Here is a 16,753-nt window from a genome sequence, read left to right as displayed (position 1 = left end):
GTGGCCTATAGTAATGGCTGAGGGAAAAAGGAGGGAGAGAGAAATGGAGGAGTGGGGAGAGAGAGAAAAAAGAGAGAGAAAGAAAAGAAGAGAGAGTGTGCAGAGAGAGCCAAGAGAGCAAAAGAGAATGCATAGCTAAAATAACAGACCTTCAGTACAAGAAGCATAAGGAATGCCGGGACATGGTGACGCACGCCTTTAAGCCCAGTACCTGAGAAGCAGAGGCAGGCCAGCCTGGTCTACAAAGTGAGTTCCAGGACAGCCAGGGCTACACAGAGAAACCCTGTCTCAAAAAACAAAAAACAAACAAACAAAAAACAACAACAACAAAAAACATAAGAGCTAGAGTTTAGGCTGATGGGATGGATGAAGAGAGCTAAGAGGAACAGGGGACAACAAGGGAGTTGTGTGAGTACTTAAGATCCTGAGAGAGCCTGGAGGCTATTATGAGTTTGGTATGCTAACTCAAACTACACTTAGACATTTGTTCTGAGTTTTCTTTGTTCCTGACACAAATCATCAGAATTTATATATTTTAATTGCACATTTTATTTTCTGATAGAATTCCATGAAATTATTTTTGTACAGAGAGATCCATATCTAAAATATATGATTATATGTTTTATAATTATATAATTATGTATATATACATAATTTATACAAGTTAAAACATATGAATAGATATAAATGTGCAAATATAGAGAAAATTATTTCTTAATTTATGAATGTCTACAGTTCCTTTAGAACCATTGTTTGGTTCATTTTTTAATAATTTCATTCAAATTTATTGCCATTAATGTAGATAGCTCATATTTTATTATATTTGTTGCTATTTATCACCACTGTGAATTACATTCATGCTTATACTTTAAAAATTTTAAATTATCATGACCTCAATCTGTACTTCTAACATATATCATCTTATAAAATGTATTAAATTTCAACGTAGTGTGAACTTTGACCTCTTAAAGTTGATACACTGAAACAGCCTAAAATTCAGAAGCTATTTTTTTTAAGATAATGGAAAGAATTCAGGCAATTTTCTTTGCCTTTTATCAAAAGACTCGTGATGATTTTTTTAGAGAAAAATCATCAGGGCAAATAATTAGTAGATTGTAGTATTTTAATGCCAAGGCTGCATTTTAATTCACTGATATTGTGTGAGTTCTGAATGCTTTTGCAGCACTGTGATTGCACAGGGAATTAAATTTAAATGGACCAGTAAGTCATCAGCTCCCTCTAAACAAATGGGAGTGAAGAACTGACAGGAGATAACACCTTTATGACCCCTGACTTGCCCAGTTGTTTGACTTGGCAGAGTTTGACTCTAGGGTGGAATCGGGGGCTTAGTTTTTCCTTTGAAGTGAAATGTGAAGTGTTAGTGAGGAAAGGAACAAAATACAGACAACTGGAAAATCAGCACAACAATAACAACAACAATTCCTTCTGAGATTAAAATGTTTTAAGAGCTCTTGGAGGGACCTGCAGGGGATAGAGGAGGGGGAGAGAACAAAAGAGGGCAGCTGGTACTGGAGGGAGCAAGAGAGATGTACATAGGCTCAGGAAATTGAATAAAAATATGTAGCAATGGGGGATAAGGAACTGTGGATAGCCACGGAGAGTCCCAGACATCAGGGAAGCAAGAGGCTCCCGGGACTTAACTTGGATGGCTTTAGTGGAAATATCCAATGAAGCACAGATAGAACCTATGGAGACCACCTCCACTAGATAGGCATGCTACCCAGTTGAGCGATGGGGCCACCCACTTATCTCAAAGTTTCTGACCCAGAAATGTTCCTGTCCAAAGGAAAAACAGGGACAAAAATTGGAACAGAGACTGAAGGAAAGTTCCTTAAGAGACTGTCCCACCTAGGGATCCATCAGATCGCAGACACCAAACCCTGACACTGTTGCTGTTGCCAAGAGGCGCTCACTGACAGGAACCTGCTGTTCCTTGGGAGGTTCAGCCAGAAACTGACAAATGCAGATGTGGATGCTCAGATCCAACCATCATACTGAGCTCCAGAACCCCAATTGGGGGAGAGGGCAGAAGGAATGGAGGAACAAAGGGGGATTGCAACCCCGTAGGAAAATCTATTTCGGCTGGCCAGACTAGCCAGTGCTCCCAGGGACTAGACCACCAACCAAGAAATTCCTGGCTCCAGATACACATGTGGCAGAGGATAGCCTTGTCTGACATCAATGGGAGGAGGCCCTTGGTCTTGTGGAGGTTTGATGTCCCAGAGTAGGGAGATGCTGGAGTAGTGGGGCAGGAGTGGAAGAGCACACTCATAGAGGCAAAGAGAAGGATGGAGAGGACAGATGGGATGGGGTTGTTTGGAGGGGTAACTGGGAAAGGGGATATCAATTGAGATGTAAATGCTAGGAAGGATTGAGTAAAAAAAAAGTCTTAAAAGTAGAGAATTCTGTTATTCCATCAGACCTGGTTACGGTTTTCATTTTGTCTACTTAATGGCATGCCTGGAACACAAAATGCATTTCATGAAATGCAATGTAATCTAACATACTATTTTAAAGTGAAGTTCTAACCCATGGCTGATAGTACCCCAAACCATCTGTCATACACAGAAGTATTTCCAAAGAATTTTATTGACAAATAATTCTTCATAAACATTGCCAAATTCTTTCAGTCTTCTCCATCATTAGGTCAAGCTCTATTTATGTGACAAGGACATCTTAGCTTATTACTTGTTATTTGATCACTTGAGGCTCTTATTCTTCACACATTTGAATGATTAAATGTTATATGAAATTGTGTATATGTGTGTGCATACACACATGTTTTGATTTCTCTAAATTTTAATTAGGCAGATTGTTATAGATTGTTTTTCAACAGATTGAACAGTAAGGCATATTTAACTGAACCATTTTTTCTCTAACACCATTTTTCTTTTTCTCTAACAGCTGAACTGATCTTAACTGATCTGGTACACTGATGAAATCACTGAGCTATAACTGTACAGAACTAATTTTCTTTACCAATGTTTAGCACCAAGAAGGGAGAGACATAATGCAGAGCATTCATCAGCTCTAAATGGACATAGATATAAATGTGGGTATGGATGTAACGTATATGAGTCGCATATTCACACACTTCATAAATTTAATGATCTTTCATTAATAGCAGTACATGGGATGGAGAGAAGGCCCTCAGAGTTAAAGAGTGCTTCAGTCATTCCTGATTGTCAAGAGCACCAGGTTCTGTTCATAGCACCTGGCTCACGTCTAGGTCTCTGGCTCTATGGAAGCTGATCCCCTCTTCTGACCTCTGTAGGCATCTACACATGGCTTACACCTTGATTCCAACAGTGTGATTACACATACCATCACACACACACACACACACACACACACACACTCACACACACATACTGTGTGTTCACACTAAACTAAAAATTGATAAGTTAAAACTAAGTAAAAAATAAAAGTCAATGAAAATAGTTAATCATATTTTTCAAACTTTACTTCTCTTCCATGATTAACATGCATAACAAATTAAGAAACTCCAATGTAGTCATAAAGGAACTGCAACAGGATAACAAGTCTATTTCAGCATTCTTTAATGCTTCTGAATTTGGCAAAATAAAATGTTATTTTTCCAGTAAAGCATGTTCAAAAGCTCAGAAGTGTTTTTCAGAACTCTAAAAACCAGCACTTTTCTTACAATGATGTCTTAAGGAATTGTCAAGCACAAGATAAATGGATATAAAGAGTCTGTATCTATGGGTTGAAATAATAGCTTTTGAGATATTCAAGTCATTTTTATAATTTCTGACTTACATGGATGTGTGGTGACTCATGGGACACTATTCATTACTAAAGTAATACTTATTGATATATTCTGGGAAAGAGACATCATTATTTTTATAAAAGTACCCATTTCTGAGTCCTCTGACTCCAACATATGGCTTTTAACTTACAGTTACCATCTGAGTGATTCTATTTAAATGCCATTTTGCCAGCTGTTTTTCAGTTACTGAATAAACAAAAAAATAGTTTTGTAGAACTAAACGATATTAAATTTCATGAAATACTGAAGGATTAATATTAATATAACTATCTATAAATGTATTAATTCCTATATTTTAAAACCTAAGGTGAATATATTATATGATCAACCAAAGAGTGGATAGATATCATTTTTGTAATAACCAGTGATAGCTATTTTTGACAAAATATAGTAAGATAAAACAAAATATATTACATTAAGTTTACACCAGGCAAAACAACCCTTAGATTCCACCTCACACCAGTCAGAATGGCTAAGATAAAAATTCAGGTGATAGCAGATGCTGGCAAGGATGTGGAGAAAGGGGAACACTCCCACAGTGCTGGTGGGATTGCAAGCTTGTACAACCACTCTGGAAATCAGTCTGGCGGTTCCTCAGAAAAGTGGACATAGTACAACCGGAAGATCTAGCAATTCCTCTGCTGGGCATATACCCAGAAGTTGTTCCAACTGGTAACAAGGACACATGTTCCACTATGTTCATAGCAGCCTTATTTATAATAGCCAGAAGCTGGAAAGAACCCAGATGCCCCTCAACAGAGGAATGGATACAGAAAATGTGGTGCATTTACACAATGGAGTACTACTCAGCTATTAAAAACAATGAATTTATGAAATTCTTCAGCAAATGGATGTATCCTGAGTGAGGTAACCCAATCACAAAAGAAGTCACTTGATATGCACTCACTGATAAGTGGATATTAGCCCAGAAACTTAGAATACCCAAGATACAATTTGCAAAACATAAGAAAATCAAGAAGGAAGACCAACATGTGGATATTTCATTCCTCCTTAGAATAGGGAACAAAATACCCATGGAAGGAGTTACAGAGACAAAGTTTGGAGCTAAGACAAAAGGATGGACCGTCCAGAGACTACCCCACCTGGGGATCCATCAGATAGTTAGCCACCAAACGCAGACACTATTGCACATGCCAGAAAGATTTTGCTGAAAGGACCCTGATATAGCTGTCTCTTGTGAGGCTATTCCAGTGCCTGGCAAATACACAAATGGATGCTTATAGTCATCTATTGGATGGAACACAGGGCCGCCGATGGAGGAGCTAGAGAAAGTACCCAAGGAGCTGAAGGGGTCTGCATCCCTATAGGAGGAACAATAATATGAACTAACCAGTACCCCCAGAGCTCATGTCTCTAGCTTCATATGTAGCAGAAGATGGCCTAGTTGGTCATCATTGGAAAGAGAGGCCCCTTGGTCTTGCAAACTTTATATGCCCCAGTACAGGGGAACACCAGGGCCAAGAAGTGGGAGTGGGTGGTTAGGGGAGCAGGGCAGGGGGTGTATAGGTGACTTTCGGCATAGCATTTGAAATGTAAATGAAGAATATATCTAATATAAAACTTGAAAAAAATAAGTTTGCACCAGGCAATGCAACAGAAGGAAAAGAGCCTAAGAGCAGGCACAATAATAATTCACATTCTTTTTCTTTTTAGTTTATTTGTTTGCCTGTTTAACACAGAACCTTTTGAAAAATAAGCATGTATTATACACCCGAATCATTTCTACAAAGCTGCATGCTTATTACTAAAATGGAAAAAATATTGCCTCTTCCATAACATTGCCTGACCTCACTAAATAATTCATATTGATAAAAGTGCTTCAAATCATTCTTTAAGTCTTAATGTTAGTATATAAAATGTGTGTGTGTGTGTGTGTGTGTGTCTGTGTGTGTGCACAGAGAACAATGTACAAAATATCTTTAGCATTTTAGTGCTTTGAATTTTCAGGAATAAGGTAGGAAATATGTTTTGTATCCTGCAAATCTTTATCCTGTTTAATCAGCAGTAGTTATCTATAATGGGATAATAGAGTATATAGAACACTGATGGACAGAGGATATTATATCTTTCTACACATACTTTTGTCAACAGGAAATCATGTGCTGTGGCTCTCATTTTGCAGAAGACCATCTCTGGATCTTTGATAAATTCAATAATACAGCTCCTCTAAATGACACAGGAGACATGGTATTTGCAATGCCAGAAAGAGAATACTTCACAGTAAAATCTAAAATGTTCCAGCTGCCAACTTAAATGCCATTGTCCTGTATTCCTAGTTGGAATCTCTGATATAACCTACCACCACAGTTACTGTTTGACATGTTAGCAGTCTTGATGACATAGCTCCTTTCATTTCAGCCCTTGATTGTCCTTTAGCAGTCAGAGTTAATGACTATAAGTCTTTTTTTTGCCAATTTAAATAGTTTTATTATTCCATGTTACTTGTTTTGGGTCCCTGTGGAACAAAGCTACACCCTCTTCTTGGACTGACTTAATCCACCTCTTCCATGGTGGGGCCTGAAGAAGCACCACCAGATGGGGGAGCTCCTCCACCTGGGAAGCCACCAGGCATTCCCCCAGGCATGCCACCTGCACTCTGGTACAGCTTGGTAATGATAGGGTTGCAGACTTTCTCCAGTTCTTTCTGCTGATGCTCAGATTCTTCCTTCTCTGCAGTCTGGTTCTTATCCAGCCAACTGATTATTTCATTGCACTTGTCAAGAATCTTCTGTTTTTCCTCATCATTGATCTTGCCTTGAAGTTTCTCATCTTCCACAGTTGCGCTCATGTTGAAGGCATAGGACTCCAGTGAATTCTTGGAGGAAACCTTATCTCTCTGCTTCTCATCCTCAGCTTTGTACTTCTCAGCTTCTTGGACCATGTGCTCAATATCTTCCTTACTCAAGCGGCTTACTTGTCATTGGTGATGGTGATATTGTTCTCCTTTCCTGTGCTCTTATCTACAGCAGAAACATTGAGGATGCCAATGGCATCGATGTCAAAAGTAACCTCAATCTGAGGAACCCCACGGGGTGCTGGAGGGATGCCCGTGAGCTCGAACTTTCCAAGCAGGTTGTTGTCCTTGGTCATGGCCCTTTCACCTTCATACACCTGAATGAGTACACCAGGCTGGTTGTCAGAGTAGGTGGTGAAAGTCTGTGTCTGCTTGGTGGGGATGGTGGTATTGCGCTTGATGAGGACAGTCATGACTCCACCAGCAGTTTCAATACCAAGAGAAAAAGGAGTGACATCCAAGAGCAGCAAATCATGAACGTTCTCAGACTTGTCTCCAGATAGAATGGCTGCCTGGACAGCTGCACCATAGGCAACAGCTTCATCGGGGTTAATGCTCTTGTTCAGTTCTTTTCCATTGAAGAAGTCTTGCAGAAGTTTCTGAATCTTGGGGATTCTGGTAGAACCACCCACCAAGACAATATCATGGATCTGTGACTTGTCCAGNTTGGCATCTCGAAGGGCCTTCTCTACAGGGTCCAGTGTGCCACGGAACAGGTCAGCATTCAACTCCTCAAATCGAGCCCGGTTAATAGAGGTATAGAAGTCAATTCCCTCATAGAGAGAACCAATCTCAATACTGGTCTGGGTGCTGGACTAGAGGGTGCGCTTGCCCGCTCGCAGGCGGTGCGGAGACGGCACTCTTGTTCTCTCTGATATCTTTCTTGTGCTTTCGCTTAAACTCAGCAATGAAATGATTGGCCATTCGGTTGTCAAAATCTTCTCCACCTAAGTGGGTGTCTCCAGCTGTTGACTTGACTTCAAAAATTCCATCCTCAATAATGAGGATTGACACATCAAAAGTGCCACCTCCCAAGTCAAAAATGAGCACATTCCTTTCAGCTCCGACCTTCTTATCTAAGCCATAAGCAATAGCAGCAGCAGTTGGTTCATTGATGATTCGAAGTACATTGAGGCCAGCAATAGTTCCAGCATCTTTTGTTGCCTGTCGCTGAGAGTCATTTAAGTAAGCCGGCACTGTGACCACAGCATTGGTAACAGTCTTTCCGAGGTACGCTTCTGCAATTTCCTTAATCTTTGTCAGAACCATGGAGGACACTTCCTCTGGGTAGAAACTTTTTGTCTCCCCTTTGTATTCCACTTGGACCTTGGGCCTGCCTGCATCATTCACCACCATGAAGGGCCAGTGCTTCATATCAGACTGAACAACAGCATCATCAAACCTACTCCCGATCAGATGTTTGGCATCAAAAACTGTGTTGGTGGGGTTCATTGCAACCTGATTCTTGGCCACATCCCTAATTAATCTCTCTGTGTCCGTGAAAGCAACATAGCTCGGCGTGATGCGGTTACCCTGGTCATTGGCAATAATTTCCACCTTTCCATGCTGGAAGACACCCACACAGGAGTAGGTGGTGCCAAGATCAATGCCAACTGCAGGTCCCTTAGACATGGTTGCTTGCGTGTAGGCCCGGCTGCGCTGACGAGACCACACGAATGCCTGGCAGCTGCCTCCGCGTTCAATGAGTGACTATAAGTCTTAATGGTAGTATATAAAATGTGTGTGTGTGCACAGAGAACAATGTGCGATATTTATGTAGCATTTTAGTGAATCCTTATAAAATTGAATCTTATGAAAACGATGTCACCTAGAATTTGAAAACTGTGATTGACATCTTCCATATAGCTAGCTTTTCTAGTCAAAATAAAAATAATGTTAAAATAACTTGTCCTGAAGCATGAGCTTGTGTCTAGGTTTGTGGAGAAGAAGAGAACCTCTGAGAGAAAAGAAGTGGAGAAGAGCTCTGCATGTGGGTCATTCCATCACTATGACCTCATTGTTACCAACAAGACTACCCAGCTTTCACCTGCAATTAAAATGTGTATACTTAACAGGAAGATTTCAAAAATCCTGATGGCATTATCAATCTATTGTCTCACCTTAGCAAAACAAAGCTAATAGGAAGAGGGCAAATGCCTCCCAGTGGCATTTTGTCTTGGGTTCTCAAAATAACTGTGTATAGTGGCATATGAGTAAATTTTCAGACCAAATCTGAAAGCTGCTTTTATATTCTTGTCTAATAAAGTTACAAGGTACATATTTTGGAACCTTTGTAACTTTTTAAGAAAAAAGTTTATAGATATTCATTCTCCATATTGCAAGCAATATATTTCTATGATTTTTCCACTCAATATATAGTTTTCTCTAAATACATCCATTTGCTATTAGAAGCAAACCCTTTCTTGATACATGAAAGAAAGAACTTTACACACTATTTCTGTTTGGCTTTTCCTGGGCTTTTAATTGATTTGAAAGTCAAGAGTGAACAAATATATGATTCTGTGCAGCTTAGAGATTTTCCATATTTAGTATATGTATTTCATTTTATTTATTTATTTATTTATTTATTTATTTATTTATTTATTTATACTCCAGATTTTATTCCCCTCACTGTCTACCCTCCAGCTGTTCCACATCCCATACCTCCTCTTTGGCCCTCTGTCTCTCTTTACAATGAAGTCCTCACACCCCAACCCCCACCCTCAGACCTCTAAATTACAGTCTCTTGAGGATTAGGTACACCTTTTCGGACTCAACCCAGATTTGGCAGTCCTCTGCTGCATATGTGTTGGGAGCCTCATAACAGCTAGTGTAGGACATCCTCACTTGATATCCTGTCTTACTACTGGATGTGGGCTCTATAAGTACACTTTTCCTACTGTCAGGCATTTCTTCTTGGTCCTTCCCTTTGAGTCCTGAGACTCTTTCGCCTCCCAGGTTGCTGGTACATTCTGGATGGTGCCCCTAACCTCCTATCTCCTGAGGTTGCCTGTTTCCATTCTTTCTGATACCCTCAGGGATTCTGTCCTTTTCCCTCAGGAACTACCAGATCAAATTCCCTTCTTCACCCACACATCCAGTCTACTTCCCCCCCAGGTAACCCCTGCCTTGTTTTTGAACTCTTTTCCCTCTCAAATAGGACTAAAACGTCCTCACTTGAGCCCTTCAGCTTGTTGACCTTTTTGAGTTCCAAGGACTGTATCTTGGGTATCCTCTAATTTTTGTTAGTTTATTTGTTTTTCTTGACTAATATCCACTTATTAGTGAGTGCATACCATGTACATTCTTTTGGTTCTGAGATACCTCACTCATGATGACATTTTCTATTTCCATCCATTTCCCTGCAAAACTCAGGATGTCCTCGTTCTTAATAGTAGTATTCCATTGTGTAAATGAACCACATTTTCTGTATCCATTCTTCTGTCCTGGGACATCTAGGTGGTTTCCAGCTTCTAGCTATCACAAGTAAGGTTACTGTGAACATAGTGGTACATGTGCCTGTGTGGCATGGTGGGGCATGTTTTGGGTATATACCCAAGAGTTGTATAGCTGGGTTTTCAGATAGATCTTTTTCCAATTTTCTGAGGAATCTCCAGATTTATTTACAAAGTGGTTTTACCAGTTTGCAATACCACTAACATTGGAGGAATGTTCCTCTTTCTCCACATCTTCTCCAACATGTGTTGTCACCTGAGGGTTTGATTTTAGCCATTCTGATTGGTGTAAGGTGGAATCTCAGTGTTGTTTTGATTTACATTTCTCTGATCACTAAGGACTTTGAACTTTAGGTGCTTCTCAATCATTCGAGATTTGTCTTGTTGTTAATTCCCAGTTTAGTTCTATACCCCATTTTTGATTGGATTGTTTGGGGTTTTTGGTGGTTAGCTTCTTGAATTCTTTAAATACTTGGATACTAGGTCTCTATCAGATGTGGGGTTAGTGAAGATTTTTACCCAATCTATAGATTGCCAATTTGTTTTATTGACTTTGTCCTTTACCTTACAAAAGATTTCCAGTTTCATGAGGTCCCATTTATCTATTCTTGATCTTAGAGCATGAGCCATTGGTGTTCTTTTTAAGAAATTCCCTCTCCCATGCCAATGAGTTCAAAGCTCTTCCCCCTTTTTCTTCTGTTAGAGACAGTGTATCTGGTTTTATATTTAGGTCCTCCATCCACTTGGACATGAGCTTTGTGAAAATTGACAAATATGGGTCTATTTTCATTTTTCTACATATAGACAGCCAGTTAGAACAGAAAGATTCTTTCTTTTTCCATTGTACATATTTGGCTTCTTTCTCAAAAATGAAATGTGTGTAAGTAATACCATACAACTTTTATCACTCTTCCTCTGTAGTAAAGCTTGAGGTCCGGGATGGTGATTCCTCCAGCTTTTCTTTTATTGTTAAGAATTGTTTTTGCTATTCTGGGTTTTTTACCTTTCCAGATGAATTTGAGAATTGCTCTTTCCATGTCTTTGAAGAATTGTGTTGGTATTTTGATGGAAATTGAATTGAATCTGTATATTGCCTTCTGTGGGATGGCCACTTTTACTATACTAATTCTGCCAATCCATGAGCATTGGAGATCTCTCCATTTTCTGAGATCTTCTTTTATTTCTTTCTTGAGAGACTTGAAGTTATTGTCATGTAGGTCTTTCACTTATTTGATTAGAGTTACCCTAATATACTTTAGATTATCTGTGGCTATTATGAAGGGAATTGTTTCCCTAGTCTCTTTCTCAGCCTGTTTAATCAGGAAGGCTACTGATTTCTTTGAGTTAATTTTATATCTGGCCACTTTGCTGAAGTTGCTTATCCTAATATTCAATAAAATAGACTTTCAACCAAAAGTTTTCAAGTGTGATGAGGAAAGGCATTTCATATTCATGCCAGGGGAAATCCCCTAAGAGAAATCCTTAATTCTGAATATCTATGCCTCAAAAGTAAGGGCACCTGCATTCATAAAAGAAATTTTTCTAAAGCTCAAAACACAAATAGAACCCCACAGATTAATAGTGAGAGACTTCAACTCCCCTTTCTCAACAATGTACATGTCGTTGAACCAGAAACTGAACAGAAATACAGTGAAACTAATAAAGGTTATGAATCAAAAGTATTTAACAGATATCTACAGAACATTTCACACTAAAAATAAAATACACCTTCTTCTCAGCATCTCATGATACCTTCTCCAAAATCAACCATATAATATGTCACAAAACAACTTTCCACTAATACAAGAAGATTGAAATACTCCATTGCATCCTACCAGATCACCATAGCCTAAGGCTGGTCTTCATTAACAGCAAAACACCACAGAAAGCCCACATACATGTGGAAACTGAACAACTCTTTCTTCAATGATAACTTGGTCAGGGAAGAAAGAAAGAAAGAAAGAAAGAAAGAGAGAGAGAGAGAGAGAGAGAGAGAGAGAGAGAGAGAGGGAGACAGAGACAGAGACAGAGACAGAGACAGAGACAGAGACAGAGACAGAGACAGAGAGGAGTTACGACTTCCTGGAATTTACACAATGAAAGCACTGCTAAGAGGTAAATTCATAGCACTAACTGTCCTGGTAAAGAAACTGGAAAGATCTTGCACTAGCAATTTAACACAACTGAGAACTCTAGAACAAAAAGAAGCAAACACACCCAAGAGGAATAGAAAGCAGGAAATAATCCAACTCAGAGCCAAAATCAACCAAATATAGACAAAGAGAGCAATACAAAGACTCAACAAAACCAAAAGCTGGCTCTTTGAGAGAATCAACAATATAGATAAACACCTAGCCAAACTAACTAAAGGGCCCAGAGACATTAATCAAATTAACAAAACCAGAAATGAAAAGGAGACATAACAACAGGAAATTAAAAAAAATCATCAGATACTACTATAAAAGCCTATACTCAGCAATACTGGAAAATCTAGATGAAATGGATGGTTTCCTAGACAGATACCATATACCAAAGTTAAATCAAGAGCAGGCAAACTATCTGAACAGGCCTATATCACACAAGGAAATAGAAGTCATTAAAAAACTCCCAGTCTCCAGAATGCATCAGAGACCGGAGAGGAGAGAGACTCTCAGGACTCAAAAGGAGGGCCCTTAGATGAAATGCCCCATAGTAGCGAGAGGGAACTTAGGCATCCCAACTCTAGCTGGAAAACAGGACATCAAATGAAGGATGGGGTTGCCATCCTATAGTCACAACTCTGACCCATAATTGTTCCTGTCTGAAAGAATTACATGGATCATAATGGAGAGGAGCCTGAGGAAAAGAAGGTCCAGAGACAGGCCTAAAGTGGGATCCATCTCCAGGGGAGGCTGCAATGTCTGACACTATTACTGAGGCTATGGAACACTCACAAAAAGGGACCTGTCATGACTGGACCCAACAAGCAGCTGAAAGAGTCAGATGCAGAATCTTTCACCCAACCAATGGACAGAAAGAGTTTACCCCTGATGTTGAATTAGGGAAGGCTGAAAGAAGCTGAGGAGAAGGACAATCCAGTAGGAGGCCAGCATTCTCACTTAATCTAGACTCTTGGGATCTCTCAAACACTGGACCACCAAACACACCAGCTGATATGAGGCCACTAACATACATACAGTAGAGAAGGACTTTCCTGTGTGTGTTCATTCACAGATGCACCTAACTCTCAAGAGACTGGAGGCCCCAGAGAGTTTAGAGGTCAAGTGATTTGGGGAGTAGGTACATCCACAGGGAGACAGTGGGGCAAGCAGTAGGTATGGGATGTGTAGCAGTTGGAAGGTGCATGAGGGGAATAAAATATGCATTGTAAAAAATAAATTAATTAAAAAAATAAGCAAATACCTCCCAAACAAAAAGAGCCCAGGGACAGATGGATTTAGTGCAGAATTCTACCAGACCTCTGAAGAAGACCTGATACCAATATTCCTTGAACTATTCCATAAAATAGAAACAGAACCCTATTCATTCTATGAAGTCACAATTACTCTGATACCTAAACCACACAAGGACCCAACCAAAAAAAGAGAACTTTAGACCAATCTCATTTATGAATATCAATACTCAATAAAATTCTTGCAAATGTAATCCAAGAACACTTCAAAACCATAATTCACCATGATCAAGTAGGCTTCATCCTAGGGATGCACAGTTAGTTCAACATACAAAATTCCATTTATTGTAATCCACTATATAAACAAACTCAAAGAAAAAAATCACATGATCATCTCTTTAGATGCAGAAAAAGCATTTGACATAATACAACACCCCTTCATGTTAAAAGTATTGGGAGAGATCAGGAATTCAAGACCCATAGCTAAACATAATAAAAATCAATTTACTGCAAACCAAGGGCCAATATCAAATTAAATGGAAAAATTCTTGAAGCAATCCCACTAAAATCAGGGACTAGACAAGGCTTCCCACTTTCTCCCTACCTATTCAATATAGTACTTAAAGTACTAGCTAGAACAATAAGACAACAAAGAGAGATCAAGGGGACACAAACTGGGAAAGAAGAAATAAAGGTTTCACTAATAGCAGATGCTATGATAGTATACATAAGCGACCCCCCAAATTCTACTAGTATATGTATTTCTTATTAAAATTTCATCTGCTGTTTCCTGTACCAATCAATCATGTTAGACATAAAATGATGATTGCTTATATTTGCTCAGTGAACACTAGGAACGTCAGGAATGAATCAGAAACATATTTGAACATAATGAGGATGTATCTGATAGTCTTATTCTGGGCCATCTCTGATCCAATTTCTAATATAATGTATCTCATAATCAATATGGATTCTTCTTGAGAGCATAACGAAGTGTATCTGATCAGCTCATTCTTATTTCCAACTATCTCTGAGACATAGGCCAAAACTTTGGTGGCATAATGTTTTTAATGTTTCATCAGTGCTTATAAAATATGATGTAAAATTCCACTGTTGAAGTCTTCTAAATGCAGCATAGCATCTCTTAATTGTGCTCATTTCCCTTGCTTTTTTTTTTATTGACTCAATCTTGACTTTGTTTATATGTTGATGAAGAGACGATTCGAGGTCTAGTGTTTGTGCTGCATTTCTAAACTCACACCTGCAATGTGCTTTGAGTGACTCATGAAATCTCCCTAGAAAAACTGTCATTTTGACATGCTCTGGGTCTTTTGAGAGGTTACTTGTTCACAGAGAAAAATTATAGACTCCACAAAAAAAATCAAAGCAGTGATATCTCAACCAAAAAGATCTCCCCTATGAATAGGTTAGTCCATTTCACATGGATATACTGAGATTTAAAATCTGGTAAATGAGTCTTAGGCTATCAAGGTATGAAATGAGTTTGCCACATCACACCTTTTTTGGGGTGGGGTGGGGGGATAGGGTTTCTCTGTATAGCCCTGGTTGTCCTGGAACTCACTTTGTAGGCCAGGCTGGCCTCCAACTCAGAAATCTGCCTGCCTCTGCCTCCTGAGTGCTGGTGCCCGGCGCCACATCACTTCTAATAAATAGTGTTGCTTCTGACTTCATGGAAATATTATTTACTAACTGCATTGATAACAGAAAATACAGGTTCAACTTTTTTTCAAAAAAAATGCTCTGATACATCCCTGACATCACCTGTACCATGAATCACACAATTAGTAGAGGTAGAATAATAATGAAAATTATGACTGTTTTGTAGGGTTGACGACAGCTTTGTGAACTTGAAAATAAAAAAAACATCAGGCATAGAAAAATATAACAGGTTTTTTCGGGTGGGGTGGGGGATAGTTCTCTATATGTCCCAGGAAAAAAGAACCTTTATATTTTTTCCTATTCAGTTAGGAAAACATTTGGTGCAATACTACTAAGAAAGTGCAAATAACATACCATACAAATCTAGTGTGTTCTGTTGTCTATGTCATGTTGCTGAGAACAAGGGTATATGTGTCAGAAACCAGGGATTTCTCTTAGTCCTATAACTGTGATATTAAACATGTTAATCTTTATGATTGTCAGTGTACTCTTATGTAAAACAAATATAATATCTGATAATATTTTGCATAATCTTAGTATAAGCTTTACTGAGAAACATTAAAGTTCTAAAATGGTACCTACTGTAAGTATTGAATAAATTGTAGTAATTGTGACAATAGAATTTGCATATGCTCTATCCAACAAGAGGACAGACTATCAAATATGATAAGGAAATACTAAGATAACTAATATATAGTTTCACCCTATACTCACACACACACACACACACACACACATACACACACGAGGCTGTACACATAGAGAACAAGAATAAAGAAATGTTATGATTTATAAATTAATGTTAATAGGAAGGAATATTTTATTTATGCTCTTTTATTAACATACTATCAATATTAACATGTTGCTTTTCACAAGGTTTTCCTGTTTTATTTTTTTAATTAGGTATTTTCTTCATTTACATTTCCAATGCTATCCCAAAAGACCCTCAAACCCTCCCCCCCCACTCCCCTACCCACCCACTCCCACTTCTTGGCCCTGGTGTTCCCTATACTGAGGCATATAAAGTTTGTAAAAACAATGGGACACTCTTTTGAATGATGGCCAACAAGGCCATCTTCTGATACATATGCAGCTAGAGGCACAAGATCTGGGGGGGGGGGTACTGATTAGTTCAGATTGTTGTTCAACCTATAAGGATTCATACCCCTATAACTCCTTGGTTACTTTCTCTAGCTCCTCCATTGGGGGCCCTGTGATCCATCCAATAGCTGACTGTGAGCATCCACTTCTATGTTTCCTAGGCCCTGGCATAGGCTCACAAGAGACAGCTATATCTGGGTCCTTTCAGCAAAATCTTGCTAGTGTATGCAATGGTGTCAGCATATGGAGGCTGATTATGTGATGGATCCCCGGGTATGGTAGTCTCTAGATGGTCCATCCTTTCCTTTCAGCTGCAAACTTTGTCTCTGTAACTCCTTATATGGGTGTTTTGTTCCCAATTCTTAGAAGAGGCAAAGTGTCCACACTTCGGTCTTCGTTCTTCTTGAGTTTCATGAGTTTAGCAAATTATATCTTATATATTGGGTATTCTAAATTTCTCGGCTAATATCCATTTATCAGTGAGTACATATTGTGCGAGT

General features: G+C 39.0%; 1 protein-coding gene and 1 pseudogene across 4 annotated transcripts in view; one reads left to right on the top strand and one right to left on the bottom strand.

The window, feature by feature from the left end:
* The window catches only part of Nkain2 (sodium/potassium transporting ATPase interacting 2), a 1,235,726-nt gene that overhangs the window by 456,599 nt on the left and 762,374 nt on the right, over nt 1-16,753 (top strand). The gene's annotated exons all lie outside the window — the stretch shown is intronic.
* LOC110302936 lies at nt 6,319-8,293 on the bottom strand (annotated as a pseudogene). Its single transcript, XR_002378881.2, has one exon. The product of XR_002378881.2 is annotated as a heat shock cognate 71 kDa protein pseudogene (transcript).

This window comes from Mus caroli, chromosome 10 (assembly GCF_900094665.2).
Source record: "Mus caroli chromosome 10, CAROLI_EIJ_v1.1, whole genome shotgun sequence".
Taxonomy (NCBI): Eukaryota; Metazoa; Chordata; class Mammalia; order Rodentia; family Muridae; genus Mus; species Mus caroli.
Note: the sequence above shows the minus strand (reverse complement) of the source record. Positions and strands in the feature narration are given on the sequence as shown.